At 37.8% G+C, this 14,347-nt stretch overlaps 1 pseudogene; it reads left to right on the forward strand.

The window, feature by feature from the left end:
• The first annotated feature begins 1,037 nt into the window (after positions 1–1,037).
• On the forward strand, positions 1,038–5,034 carry LOC101961306 (olfactory receptor 12D3-like; annotated as a pseudogene).
• The last annotated feature ends 9,313 nt before the right edge of the window (positions 5,035–14,347 follow it).

The raw sequence follows: 14,347 nt of genomic DNA on the forward strand, positions 1-14,347 counted from the left end.
CATTTTGCCATATAGAAATTCGATCCGTCTGATTGGCTTGCCTCTACTTTTGAAACTATTTTCTGTATCCTGTGTATTTTTTTCCTTTGTTCTATTTTTCTTAGCTTTTATTTCTCAGCCAGCCCATTTCACTGCCTGTGCAGGATGCAAGTGAGAATTGATCTCATACATTAAAATAATGGACAGATATCAAATAAATAAAATAACATGACAGCTTAAGGCCTTAGAAAAAGAAGAACAAACCAACACCAAAATCAGTAGAAGAAGGAAATAGTTAAAATGAGACAGAATGTCCCCATGCCATGTGCCCCAGATCCCAAATGTCAAGCTATAAGATTTGTTTGCCAGTTGAATTTTAGTATTGCTTTGGTCCTATCCTTTTTTTCTATGCCCCTATTTGTGAATGAAATAGTTTACTCTGTACCTTTATATATTGGATACTTATAAATTATTTTTGATTTTTACAGGTGCTTACAATGTAAGCTTGTCCTGAGTCTCAGAGGAGACTTTGGACTTGAACTTTTGGGCAATATGCAACTGTTGAGACTATGGGGACTTGTGGTATGCCACCCATGAAGCTACTTGAGTGGTCTTTTACACTATACTGAATAATGGGGACATAGATCTCCCCTTGGGAAATGATCCTGGGCATTCTTGTGTGTAGATGGCCCAAGGTGTGAGATCTCTGCTCTCACTGTATCAATGGAGCAGCTCTCATAGCTCTGGACTTGGATGTTACCCATTAGGCTTAGATAGCCCACTTTCTACCTTATTTGTCAAAAGAATAGTCCATCAAAATTATTTTGAAGCTCTCTTTATATAAATATTGAAAATGCAGGTTCTCTCTCTCTCTCTCTCTCTCTCTCTCTCTCTCTCTCTCCTCTCTTTCCTTCCAGTGTTGAAGCAGGAACCTTAAGATATCAGAGCCATTCTCCCCCTGCATTTCAAAATTATTTCTGTGTCATGTGATTTTTCACTATATTTCTCAGCCAGCACATTTCACACAAGGGAAACCCAAAATTCATAGCCCACGCGGGATGCGAGAGAGAAGTATAGGAATTGATATGAGTAAGAATTGAAGGGACTCTTGAAAATGTATAAAATGTATTTGTGTTTTGGAATAGTCATGAGCTTTTGGGGATCAAGGGAAGATTGTTATGGTTTGGATGTGAGGTATTCCCCCAAAACTTTATGTATGCGACAATGCAAGAACATTCGGAAGTGAAATGATTGGGTTATGAGAGCCTAACCCATTGGTAGGCAGTAGCTAGCAATGGGCAGTGAAATGCATGGCTAGGTCACAAATGTTCTTTAAATTACTTTAGGGTCTTTTTTTGGGCAGGGAGGGTACTGGGGTTTGAACTTAGGGGTACTCAACCACTGAGCCACATCTCCAGACCTATTTTTTATTTTATTTAGAGACAGGGTCTCACTGAGTTGCTTAGAGCCTTGCTGTTGCTGAAGCTGGCTTTGAACTCACAATTCCACTGTCTCAGCCCCCAGAGCTGCTGGGAGCACCTGGCTAGGGTCTTCTTTAAACAACTTTCAAAATGGCTGAGAAAGCAAAGGGTGGTAGTTAATTTCTATAAAATAAAAGAAACAAAGGAGCTAATGGGAAAACATGTCAAAAGAAAAAGATTAATGGGACTAACTCTTGGCACTGTTCATTGATGTTGAGGTAAAGCTAGAATTTAAAGGTATAGGTCGCTCCATTTGTCTGGGAAGGAAGATTCCTTTCACAGTGCAGGCACACTAAGGTAAATTCTGACCAGCTATTGATCCCAGTACCCACATTAACATTGCAGATGAAGCCTCCCTGATAGGATGACCATCATGACAGTTCTGGAGAGGATCAACTAAGGTAAAAAACTCCACCATCTGATGTGAAGGAGGAGTCGAACACCTGATTGGCAAAGAGTACAGAAGGTGGTGCCTAGATATCTTGGTAAATTTCAAACACTAATAAATTTGAAATAGCATTGGTATTGGTATTGAGATGATGGAGGGTTGAAATTATTAATAAAGACAAAATCTAGTGTTACAGTTAGGAGAACGTGGCTAAGGTAGGATGCAATGATTACCATACTATTGAATCTTAAGGAAGAGGGGAGGTAAAGGATGTTCAAGGAAAGGGGCAAGCATGAGTGAAATCCCTGTTGGAGAACACTTTGGCACATTTGTGGAACTGAAAACTACCAAGGATGATCAGACCTGAGGAATAGCAAAGCATAGACTGCAGAGCTAAGCCACAGATGGATCCTGGAGGGTTTGTAAGCAAATGCAATTAGAAGATATTAAAGTGGTTCAAATAGAAATGTTATAACATTTGGGCTATTTCAAACTTTAAATATTATGGATAATAATTCTATAAACACAGTTTTTTTTCTGGGAAGAATACCCAGATGTATAATTGTTGGGTCATATGATAGGTTCATTTTTAATTTAGGAAGAAAGTGACATACTTTTCAATATGGCTAAGCATGTACATCTTGGCTAATGTTAAATTTGTGATCCAGTTTCCCTGCATCCTTACTAGTATTTGGTGTCATCACTATTTTTATTCTAGCCATTTTGATAGATGTGTTGTGATATCTTTCCATTATTTTAATTTGCACTGTGCTAATGAAAAAATGAACATCTTTTCATGTGGTAGTTTGCTATCTGCATGTCATTTTCTGTTCATATCTATTTATGTGTTTTGATGATTTTTTATTGGACTTTTTGGTTTTATACTGTTGAGTTTTTAGAGCTCTATGGAATATGTGGTTTGGAAATATTTTCTCCCAGTCTGCAACTTGTCTCTTTCCATTCTTTTAGTGCAGTGTTTTTCAGAGCAATATTTTTGGAGTGTGCGTGTGGTGAGGTAATTGTTTAAAATTTCCTCTTTATGGGTCATGCCTTGGGCTTAAAGTTTAAGAATTCTTCATCAAGCTCTAGATTGTCGATTCCCATGACTAAACACTCAAGATCACTCCAGGTGAACTGGGCTGGCATGAAATAATCACACAGACACAGAGAAATACCTTTTGCTTTTGGTCTTGTGATAGCTCCTCTGACCTTAGAGGTCTGTGGAAAGAGAGAGAGCAAGGAGCACCCGCTGAACACTTTTATTGAGGAGAAATCACTCAAATGAGGCAAGAAGTCAGGTTTCAGGGGGCTGAATCTGCCAGGTTGACTGACATCTAGGAAGGCCACACCCAAAGTCAGAGAAAAAGAAAGGGACACACAAAGGGTGTTTCCATGGAACATTCTATCCCAAACAGGGCAAAGAGGAAATATACAAAGGAATAGATGAGCATAGCTCAATCCATAAGGTGACATGCCTATGTCTGAATAGGTGTCCTCAACCTCCAGGACCCAGGCAATGTCCAGGTCACTACGAGATGTAATGACAGTCAGAACCTCTCTGCTTAGGGAAGGAGGATGCGAATCATTCAGACTGACACCCCATAGCTAATGATGCAAATTCTGCTGTTTTTTTTTACCCCTTTTATTTACACAATAACTTGAATTTTGTGGGCTTTTATGTCTCTTATTTTCACTGAAGGTTTTGGTTGTCAGGAAGGATGTGTCTATCTCTTGTGAAATTTTTGCACCTTAGAAGTGGAAAAAATCCTACTAAATTACATCTATATTACTGCTAGAACCTGCAATCACAAATTGAATAGCTATTTCCTTTTTATGTTTAAAACTTATCTAAACTCTAATTCTAATGCAAGACATGAGGTTGTGGTCAGGTCCCACATACATTAAAAAGTTCCTTTTATTCATATCTGATCTATTCATAATATGATGCTTTTATTAGTCTAATGTCATTTTATTGATGTACTAGGTATGTTGACCTTCCTTAATTTTGTTGTTCATAAACCAGCTTTACTATTTATTTTTGGGTGCTGGGGATAGAACCCAGGATTTCTAGCATGCTAGATAAGTGCTCTATCACTGAGCTATATCCCCATCTCTTTGCTATTCTTAAACATTACTGATACTGTAGTTCACCCCTAGATTAATCCAAATAGTAAACTGGCTTAACTTAAGCCCCATAGCTTAAAAGTAAGTATTAGAAAAAAATAACTAATTAATTTTTTATTTGCTCCCCAGAGGGATAGAGAATGTCCCTACAGTGGATGAATTTCTTTTACTCAGCCTGACCAGTATTCAGGAGCTGCAGCCAGTCTTTGGGAGCTTCATAATTATTTACCTGATCAACTTGGTTGAAATGGAGCGATAATAATGATTGTAATTTTGGAACCCAAACTCCACTCCCCTATGTATTTCTTTTTGGGAAACCTTTCTTGTCTGGATATTTGTTATTCTTTGGTGACACTGCCCAAGGTGCTTATGAACCTGCTCTCCACTCGAAGGGTCATATCTTTCCTTGGCTCAGCTACACTTCTTCCACTTTCTGGGAAGTACTGAGGCCATCTTTCCAGCAGTGTTGGCCTTTGACCATGTTGTGGCCATCTGCAACCCATTTCTCTACACTGTCATCATGAACCCCCAGCTGGTGTTCTGTTGGCAGCTGTGGCGTGGCTCATTAGCTTCTTCTATGCTCTGATGCATTCTGTCATGACTGCAAGCCTGGACTTTTGCCATTCTCTGAAACTCAACCACTTCTACTGTGATGTGAAACCCCTCCTGAAACTGGCCTGCAGTAACACAGAACTCAACCAGTGGCTTCTTTCTGTTGTCACAGGGAGCATATCTACAGGAGCTTTCTTTCTCACACTCCTCTCCTACATCATTGGCTTCCTTGTGTTGAAGAACAGGTCCTGCAGGATACTCCATAAGGCTCTGTCCACTTGTGCCTCCCATTTTTTGGTGGTGTGTCTCTTTTATGGACCTGTAGGTTTTACATATATTCTTCCTGCTTCAGCCACGTCCATGAGTGAGGACCAGACAGTGGCTGTCATATACAGTGCAGTCACCCCAGTGCTGAATCCACTGATATACACCCTTAGGAATAAAGAAGTGATGTTGGCTCTGAAGAAAATCTTTGGGAGGAAGCTCTTTAAAGACGCTATTAGCACCTAGGGGACTAAAAAGACTTATATCTGTTTTACATTAAGATTTTCATTACTTAACTATAATAAATAATTATTTGTTTTCCTATTTTTCTCTCAGGAATTTTGTGCATGCATTATATCATGGAGTTCAACAAACATAGGAGTGAACAAACCAAATTCCACAATCTCATAAAAGTTACCTTTTAATGTGGTGGGGGAATATAATAAACAAACCCATAAGTACCCATTATCAGGGTAATTAAGACCAATGGAGAACTAAAAGAGTAGGATGAAAAGGGAAAGATGAGAGTAGGAACCTGATGTATAATAAAGAACTTGTCTGGTCTTTGTCTCTGATTCCTAGTATAGAGCTTTTAAAACCCTAGGAATTTCCAAGTGGCAGAAGTGTCTTGGTTATTCATGAACCACCTGGATCATACTTGTTTATCCTCATGTCATGATTTGTGGTTGGCCCCAGGATAGCTTAGGATGGGGGCTGACCATGCTCGAATGATTATCCATGTCATTGGAGATTTGGGGCTTTGAATCATGGTGATAGTATCCTGACCTTCACGAGTGGAGGAGGGAGGCTAGAGATTGAGTTTAGCTACTTGGTCAATAATTCAATCAACTATGCCTATGTAAGAAAGCCTAAGTAGAAACTTGACACTAAAGTTCAGGTATGCTTCTTGGATGGCAGTATTGTTCATAGTTTTGAACACCAGTGTGCCAGAAGAGTAATGTACCTTAACAAGACAGAAAGTTTGTGTTTGGGACCCTCACAGAGCTTGCTTGATGTATCTCCCCTTTGTGTATTCTTTTCTGTGATAAAACTGTAATCATAAGCATATCACTTTCCTCAGTCCTGTGAGTCACTTGTGGGTGTGCTAGAGACCTCCAAATTTGTAGCCAGATGTCCATGGGTGAGGATGATCATCTCTGATCCTGAAACCTACAGATTATACCTGGAATAAGGACAGTCTTTTGGAGGACTATGCTCATAACCTGTGAAATTTGGTCTAATTTCATGTAGTTGGTATCAGAAGTCATTACAGTCTTTCACTTTTCTCTCTTACACAGACACTTGTACCTGTGTGCACATACATGTACTCCCCCATATCCTTAAACTATCATAATTCTTCTACACTTTTCAGCCATATGTTATTCTGATAATATGATGATGCTGGCCCACAGGTATGAGCTGATTGTTGGTGGAGAGAAACACTGTATTCCCTTAGAGATGTGATTAGTAGAATATCTGTCAGACAAAAATGGATGAAATTATTGTAGCAGGCAGCAAAGTTGGAATGACAATCAGGGAATTTTGACTTAATGGTTAACGCTAATGACAAACTGATCATGGGAAAAGTTCTATTCAAACCAGTATGAATATTGGCTGCTTGCTCGGTATCAGGAGTGGATGAGCTAAAAGTTGATATTAACTGATTCAATGGAAAAAAATCACAATTCCTCCCTCACTTAAGTTTCCAGTCCTGAGCCAGTTCTCAGAGGTTGTCAATTGATGGAGATGCAGGGTACTTGTGAAGGAAGACCTGCAGTGCCACAGAAAGAATATATAGTAACAAAATTTTTCCTAGCTTTTGTCCAAAAGAGAGCTTTGTCTGTTTATCTGAATGATTGCACACTTTAGAAAGACAAATATTCAGGTCTTTTAGAAGCTTTGGTTACAAAGCTTTAACCAAGACTCTTTTTATGGTCCTCTGTTAGACTGGAGAGTAGGTGTTGCTGCATTAAGGTCAGGTGATAAAAATATCACTTTTCTAAGTCCACCTCACAGTGGGTTCACAATTTCCACAGGACACCACTAGCCATTTCTAGGTTTCTGACCATACAATTGAGTTGTGTATACTTGGTAGTTGTCATGAGTGATTTGGTGAATGCATTATTTTCAGCACTCATTAGTAAGAAGAATCAGAAGTACTTTGTACTTACTTGAGATTAACAACAGTCCACATTCACAGTCTTGTATCAAGGCCATATTAATTCTCTGAATCTGTCACTGAACAATCCAATTGGCTATTGATCGTCTGAAAATTGAGTAAAAAACATTACTGGTTTACTAACCATTACTGGACCTATTGAGCTGGAAGGGTGCAGGCTTTCATAAGAAATATGTACTCCACAGGCAGAGGGATAAACTCTCTTCTAACTGATAAAGTGTTTCAAGGTGTAGAGTCATCTGGAGAATGTTATGCATACTATTTAATGAAAAAAACCAAGTCATCAAATCTGGCACCTTCTATAACTTAGAGACATTTTTTGAGTTCTGGAGACAGCATAAGTTATATTTAGGAGTACTTTTTTGGCCCATTTATTGGATGCTTAGAAGACCAACAGCAGTGAGTAGAGCCCAGAATAAAAGAGGGATTTTTAGGCAGTCCAGATTCTACACAAGTGACCATGTTGCTTAGAGTGATAAAATCTAGGAGATTCCACAGTACTAGTATTATCTGTAAGGATAAAAATTCCATGTCGTTTCCCAGGAAAGACAACAGGAAAGTTGGGTCTTGGTCAGCTGTTGTCCTTCAACTGCCAAGTGCTTCAACTTTTAGTGACAAATGGAGTATCTGTGGGGACAAAGAAAGAAGCTATATGTGGGCCCATTTGCATAAGCTATATCCCAGCAAGGTTAATCTAGGTACTCCCAAGTATATGACCTGAAAGCAGAGAGAACAAGCTTAGCTTTTTTTTCTTCCTACAGGGTTTGTGTCAGCACCAATTTCTGATGACTCAGGGAAGGTCTGATGTGTATTATAACACTTCACAGCAAGGCACTCACCTTTCTATGTAGTCACTGGTGTTATCAATAGATATTATTACTTTGTTCCTGCTACATAGTTGAGAATATAAGAAGGTATGAAAGTACAAGTGGCCTATGACATCATTACTTATTTTCTCTTGAGTGCTTTATTCCTCTTGCCTTGCAACTTTAAGTTCAATGAAAGCAGAGGTTTTATCTAAGAAGGGTAATGTTTCCACTAGCAGATACAACATGATTTTCACTAACCCCAAAACTATAGATGTTATCTAGTCACTTTTAACTATTCATATGATGTATCAGCAGACAAAGAGTTACCCTAATGATAACTGACCTTAATCATCAGAGGTGATAGAATTACTGCTGCATAGTAGGGATCACAGCAGTATATTTGAAACTCAGGGGATCCAGTGTTGAATCACTTGAAGTTCTGGTGTGAGGTTTAAAGAAAGAATGACAAAATTAGCATCCATAGACTAATAAGGGAAAAATAATAGTGGTTCAGGTCCTTTGGATTAAAAAAATAATAAAACAAGATGAAAACTTAGATAAACAGGAGTGCTGGCATGGTTAAGGGAGTTTAAATTAGTGGTAGAAGGTGGAAATGATAAATATCAGTAATGACCTAAGGTTCACCTTTAGGAGTGAACTACTTTTGTCCTCAGAACTTCACTGGTTATTCCTATTAGAAGAAGTTTATGCCAGATCAAATGGCAAAAAATAAAGTTTTCAGAACTCAATCCTAAGTATCACACAACATAGAGAAATGGGCTCTGGAGCACAGAGCCAATAGTTAATCAATCATCACAGACTCTTATATTTCACATGTCCAGGTGTTACCTGACATACGACTGTACCATGGGAGAAGAGGCGAGGCTCCATTGCATTCATCCACAAATATTTGTAGTCAAATTGGTAGGAAAACAGGGTTTATTCAAAGCTGTCTTTGAAGGAAAATAGAAGAAACATTTTTATTGTTGTTGTTTCAATTTTCTATTTTGGGGGAGTTTCTGGTGGGGGGGAGGAAAGCTTTTGAAAGAGAAGAGGTGGCAAAATGAGATGAAAGGTAGGAAGTGTACATATGCAGATTTAGTTAGCCTGTATTGGGCAGGATAGAACAGGGAGAAATCTCTGTTCTTAGCTTCCCTCCTGTCCCCCAGGCCAGGAGTCAGCCCATTTAGCCTTCACTTTCAATATGAGGAAGTGACCCTCAATTTTAGAGGGGCCCTTAATTTCAGTCTGTTTCACAGGTAACAAATAAGGCATACAGAATTGATCTCCACCTCATTAACACTTCTACTCAGAATCAACCACTTTGGCTCTTTTGTCTTTGGCAAAATTAAGATACATGGACAAAATTAAGATTCTGGACTCCAGAATGCCATGAAAAGCCTCTGAAGACATCTACTAAAGTGAATACTTAGTGAACACAATGAACAGGGGATTACAAATATTCAGGGATCTTCTGTCCTACATGTTTGATTTCCTTCCATAGCCAGGGGGACATGGTCTTGGATCATATTGGGATTGAAGACTTAGAATTGGCTTCAGTATAGTAACCATTTTAGTACCATTTTACCATTTTATATGTGACTTATGTTTTTAGGTAGTATTTAGTAATGAATAATGGAATAAAAACCAGTAACATAGTAGGGTCATGTTTTTTTTTTTAATTCTCTTTAAGACCAATTAATAATCAAGTAAATTGTAGAAAAACAACAGGTGTACTAACCCTGGAAATAAACAGGTGGAAACAAGGTCAATTAAAAATGTGTCAAGAAGAAAAGGTTTGTGGGGATAATTGTACTGGGATCATTGTAAAGGAAGGATTTATAGATATGAGTTTCTTAATGTATACCTGAAGGGAAATTTCATTAGGAGCACTAAGATAAAGTTTGCCTGGTGGTCAACCCCAGCACTCACGTTAACTTAGGTTGGACTTGTGGATGAAGTCCCCCTGAATGGGATGGTCATCATAACAGTTACTAAAAGGACAAGAACAATCTTGCTCAATGTGAAGGAGGAGTTAAGTGTCAGGATGGTGATGATTGCAGAAGGTGGACCCCCATTTTCCTGGCAAACATCAAAACAGTAATAAATTTGGAAGAGGTATTATTTTTCCTCCACTTGGATACAATTCACTCTCTCTTGTGAATGTTTTTGTTGTTGCTTGAAACTTACTTCACTTAAAATAAAATTTTCTTGCTTGGCTTTTTGTGTCTGACTTTACATTTTCTTTTGTTGGAACACAAGAGATGAGACTTGAAGTTTCCAGTCCCCATTTACCCATGACAATTTTGTGTACCTTAAATATATAAATACAATACTTAAAAAAAACAATTGGGTTTGGAATCTGATTCTACTAATAACTACCTGCATAACCTCAGATAAGCTCCTTGTTTTTTTGGACTTTATTTTTATTTTTTAAATAAATGGGGAGAATCCTTTCTCACAAGATTTCTGGAAATACTAAGATAAAGGTATTTTATAAAATACAAAGTGCTCTTCATTGTTCACATAAATATTTTTGTTAAAATTCTGATAATGTTTTATTAAAATATTATTAAGGTTTATGTTGTCTGAGTCTCTTAATTCTGTCTTTCACAAAAGACTATGACAAGGACAAAATTTACTTAAACTCTTTGTTAGATTCTAACAAGGATAGACTTTACTCCAGTTCCCGGTAATATATTTTTCATTTCTGCCTGACACATCATCATGATAGGCTTTACTGTTCATATTTCTATCACCATTCTGTTCGTAACCACTTAAGTAGTCTCTGAGAAGAGAGGATTTCCCTACAACTTTTCTCTTCTGAGCCTGAGTCCTCACTGGAATTGCCTTTAATGCTCTTACTGTCAGTCTCCCTTTTTGCTACATGTATCTCAAAACCTTTCCAGCCTTAACCCCCTACTCTGTTTCAAAGCTATCCTTCAATTTTAGCTGTTTGCTATAGCAATACCCACCTCTTGGCACCAATTTCCTTTTCAGTTCATTTGTGTTTCTATAACAAAATCTTTGAGACTGGGTAATTGAAAATAAATGCATTGTTTTTCCTTCTCCTGTTTCTGAAGGATAGGAAGTCCAAGATCAAGACACTGTAAAGTTTGATGAGGATGAGGGCTGCCCTCTGCTTGCAAAATGTCACTGCAGAGGAGACAAATGTGTGTCATCACATGGCAGAAAGATGGAAGGGCAAAAAAGGTCTTAGGACTCTGGTCACTAAGGTCATTCATGAGGACTCCCCCCTCATTACTTTATTAACCCCCCAAAAGACCACATCTCTTTATACTCTAACATTGTGCCTTAGGTTCTAATGTGAATTTTGGGGTGGGAAGACATACATTCAATCCAAAGCATATGATAATATAAAATAAATACTATTTGTGCTTATTATAGTAGTATCAGTGCTTTATCTACCTAGACCATTCTCAACTAAATATGATGTTATTTTGTTAAATTTACAGTAGTGAAATGTCAAGGGCCGCCCTGCACAGGAGCTAAGCACTATCCCCATCAGCCTTGAGTGATGAAGGTATTGAACTGGCAGTGCATGCCACAAGCTGTGCGAGAAGCAAGTGGGCCTTACCTTTGCTGGGCAAGGAAATGCTTCAGCTCTGTGTTTGAGTGTTACCCAATGGGACTGGACAACCCCACTTTTCTGTTACATTATCCTCTGCCTTATTGCATGGAATATTCTATCAAATGTCTTTTCCCTAGTACATAGAGGGGTTCCAGGTGCACTCACTCTCTTGTTCCCTTGCCTTCCTTCATAGAAGAGGACCCCTAAAGTCAAAAATTCGTCCCAACTCCACTTAGTGAAAAAGGTACTTCCATGTCTGTGGTCTTTTCGTCTCCCCCTAAACCATGCAGAGTGATCCTGATTCATCATGCTCAGGATGTGAGTCATAGTGAAAAATGAGAAATTGGAGATATTAAGCAACTATCTTAAAGTTATCGTCAGTGAGGATGGGCTAGGGATTACAAACCTCAATATTCTGATTATATATGCTGCTCTCTAAGCTTTAACTTTAAATCTGGAGAATCTACAGAAAATTGAGTATGAAATTAAGTAATTTTAAAATTCAGCAGTTTATCCCAGATTATTTAACACTAGTGAAAAAGACAGACTTAAATTTGTGAGGTTGGAAGTTGTATCTGGGACAGGAGAAAAATGAATTTGTTTAAATCTGAAGGCACTTACAAGACCTGTTCTCAGCAGCCATAGACCACAGCAGAGACCAATTGCTTCAAAAGCTTAGGTTTCCTGAAACATTAGTGCACTGTGATGCACTGACAATGATCATGGATTTTGTGTGGAGAGCCAGAGCCTAGCAGTGTCTGTGCAAGTAGTTACATTGAAAACTGTCTATTGGGGAGTGGAACATTGTAGTACATTATGGTACAAGGCATGGGACCTCATTAAGAAAGTAAGTAGGCAACTGTGTATTAGACAATTATGTGCTACAAGTTAAATGGGTCCACATTTACATCCACAAGGCTGTAATACTTAATTGTTTTCATTATTGGGATTATTTTCTTTGAAGAGATCAATAATGCTTCAACCCACACCAAATTTCTTATTAAAATAGTTCCCAGAAGTTATAACTTTTCTAAAAATTCCCTGATGTTATTAGTGAAACTCTGGCAATTAAAAAACTCTGCCCCTGCAAGGCAGGCTAGATAACAAGCAGCATTTAAAGAATTGTTCATAATAAGATGTCCCAGAGGGAAGCAAGCTCATGACTTGCAGATGATTCACACATTTTACAATTGACAAAGTTAACTGTTGAAAAGGAAAATAGGGTTTTCAAAACCCTCCTGGGGGTATATTATGTCTCAGTACATAAAAGCTTCATATCACGCTGATAATCATTATAGCACACACTGACTTATTTATAATTTATACACTGAGTTTGATCTGTCTTGTCAAATTATTTCCACCCCACCCCCATATGGGGATTGAGCCCAGAGGCACTTTTTCACTAAGCTACATCCCAATCCCTTGCCCCTTTATTTTTTTAAATTTTAATAGGAGATCTTGCTGAATTGTTTAGGATGTTACTAAATTGTTGAGGCTGGCCTTGAACTTCTGATCCTCCTGCCTCAGTCTCCTGAGTTGCTGGGATTACAAGTGGATGCCACTTTGCATGGCTCACATTATTCTTGTATTGATAAAAATTTCCATTAGGAAACAGCCTCTTCATCCCACTGTTTAATTGGGCTACAGAATAAATTCTATGCATGGAAGTAAACCCATTCATCTCTAGTCAACTGGTTGTTGATAAAGGTTTTAAGAGCATGTGCTAGAGGGTAGTTTTTCAATAAATGGTTCTGGGAAAACTGTATCTTCAAATGAAGAAAATGAAATTAAATCCCTCTGTCTCACCTGATACAACAATCAACTCAAAGTAGATTAAAGACTTAAATATAAGACATGAAACTACAAGAAGAAAACATAGGGACGTTGAAAATTTTTGGATAAAATCCCCAAACCACAGGAAACAAAAGGGAAAATAAGCAAATGGGATTATAAAATCCAAAAAGTTTCTGCATGGCAAAGAAAACAACAGAGTGAAGAGACACCTATAGAATGGGAGAAATGTTTGAACTCATATATCTGACAAAGGGTTGATATGCAGAATATGTAAGGAATTCCAAAATCTCAATAGCAAAATTTAAAAAGATTAAAAAATGAGCAATATTCTTAAATAGACATTTCTCAAAATATACACAAATGTCCAACAGGTATATGAAAAATATTCAACATTACTAGTCATCAGGTAAACACAAATCAAAACCACAATGAGACATCACCTCACCTCGGCAAGAATAACCAATATCAAAAGAAGTAAAGATAACAAACCCTGGCAAGTATGTGGGAAAAAGGGAATCCATTCACATTGTTGGTGAGAATGTAAATTAGTACATCCATTATGGAAGAGTGTTTAAAGTTCTTCATAAAAGTAAAAATAAAACAACCATAAAAGCCAGCAATCCCACTCCTGAGATATATCCAAGGGAAATAAATCTATGTTGAAGAGACTTCTGCACTCCCATGTTCATTTCAACACTATTACAGAAATGGAACTAACCAGTGTCCATCAATTCATGAGTGGATGAAGTGGTACCTATAAACATCAGAATACTATTCAACTAAAGAAAAGGATGAAGTCTTGTCATACGCAACATGGATGGAATTAGAAAAGGGAAATGAGCCAGGTATAGAAAGACATGTACCTCCTGATCTTACTCATGTGTGGAATCTAAAAAAGTTGAACTTACAGAAGTTGACAATAGAATGGTGATTGCCAGAGTCTGGGAGGGTAGCGGGAGGTAGAGATGAAGAAAGTTGATGAATCAGTACTAAGTTAAACAGAAGCAAGGTGTTCTGGTGTACTATCACACATCAGGGTGACTATCGATAATAGTTATATGCTGTGAATTTCAAAAAGCTAGAAGAAAATACTTTGAAAGTTTTCACTAAAGAAATGGTAGGGTATGAGAAGAGAGATTCTATTTAGCTTGAAAAAACTATATGCATGTTGTAAATTTATGCATT

This window comes from Ictidomys tridecemlineatus, chromosome 8, assembly GCF_052094955.1.
Source record: "Ictidomys tridecemlineatus isolate mIctTri1 chromosome 8, mIctTri1.hap1, whole genome shotgun sequence".
NCBI classification, from domain to species: domain Eukaryota; kingdom Metazoa; phylum Chordata; class Mammalia; order Rodentia; family Sciuridae; genus Ictidomys; species Ictidomys tridecemlineatus.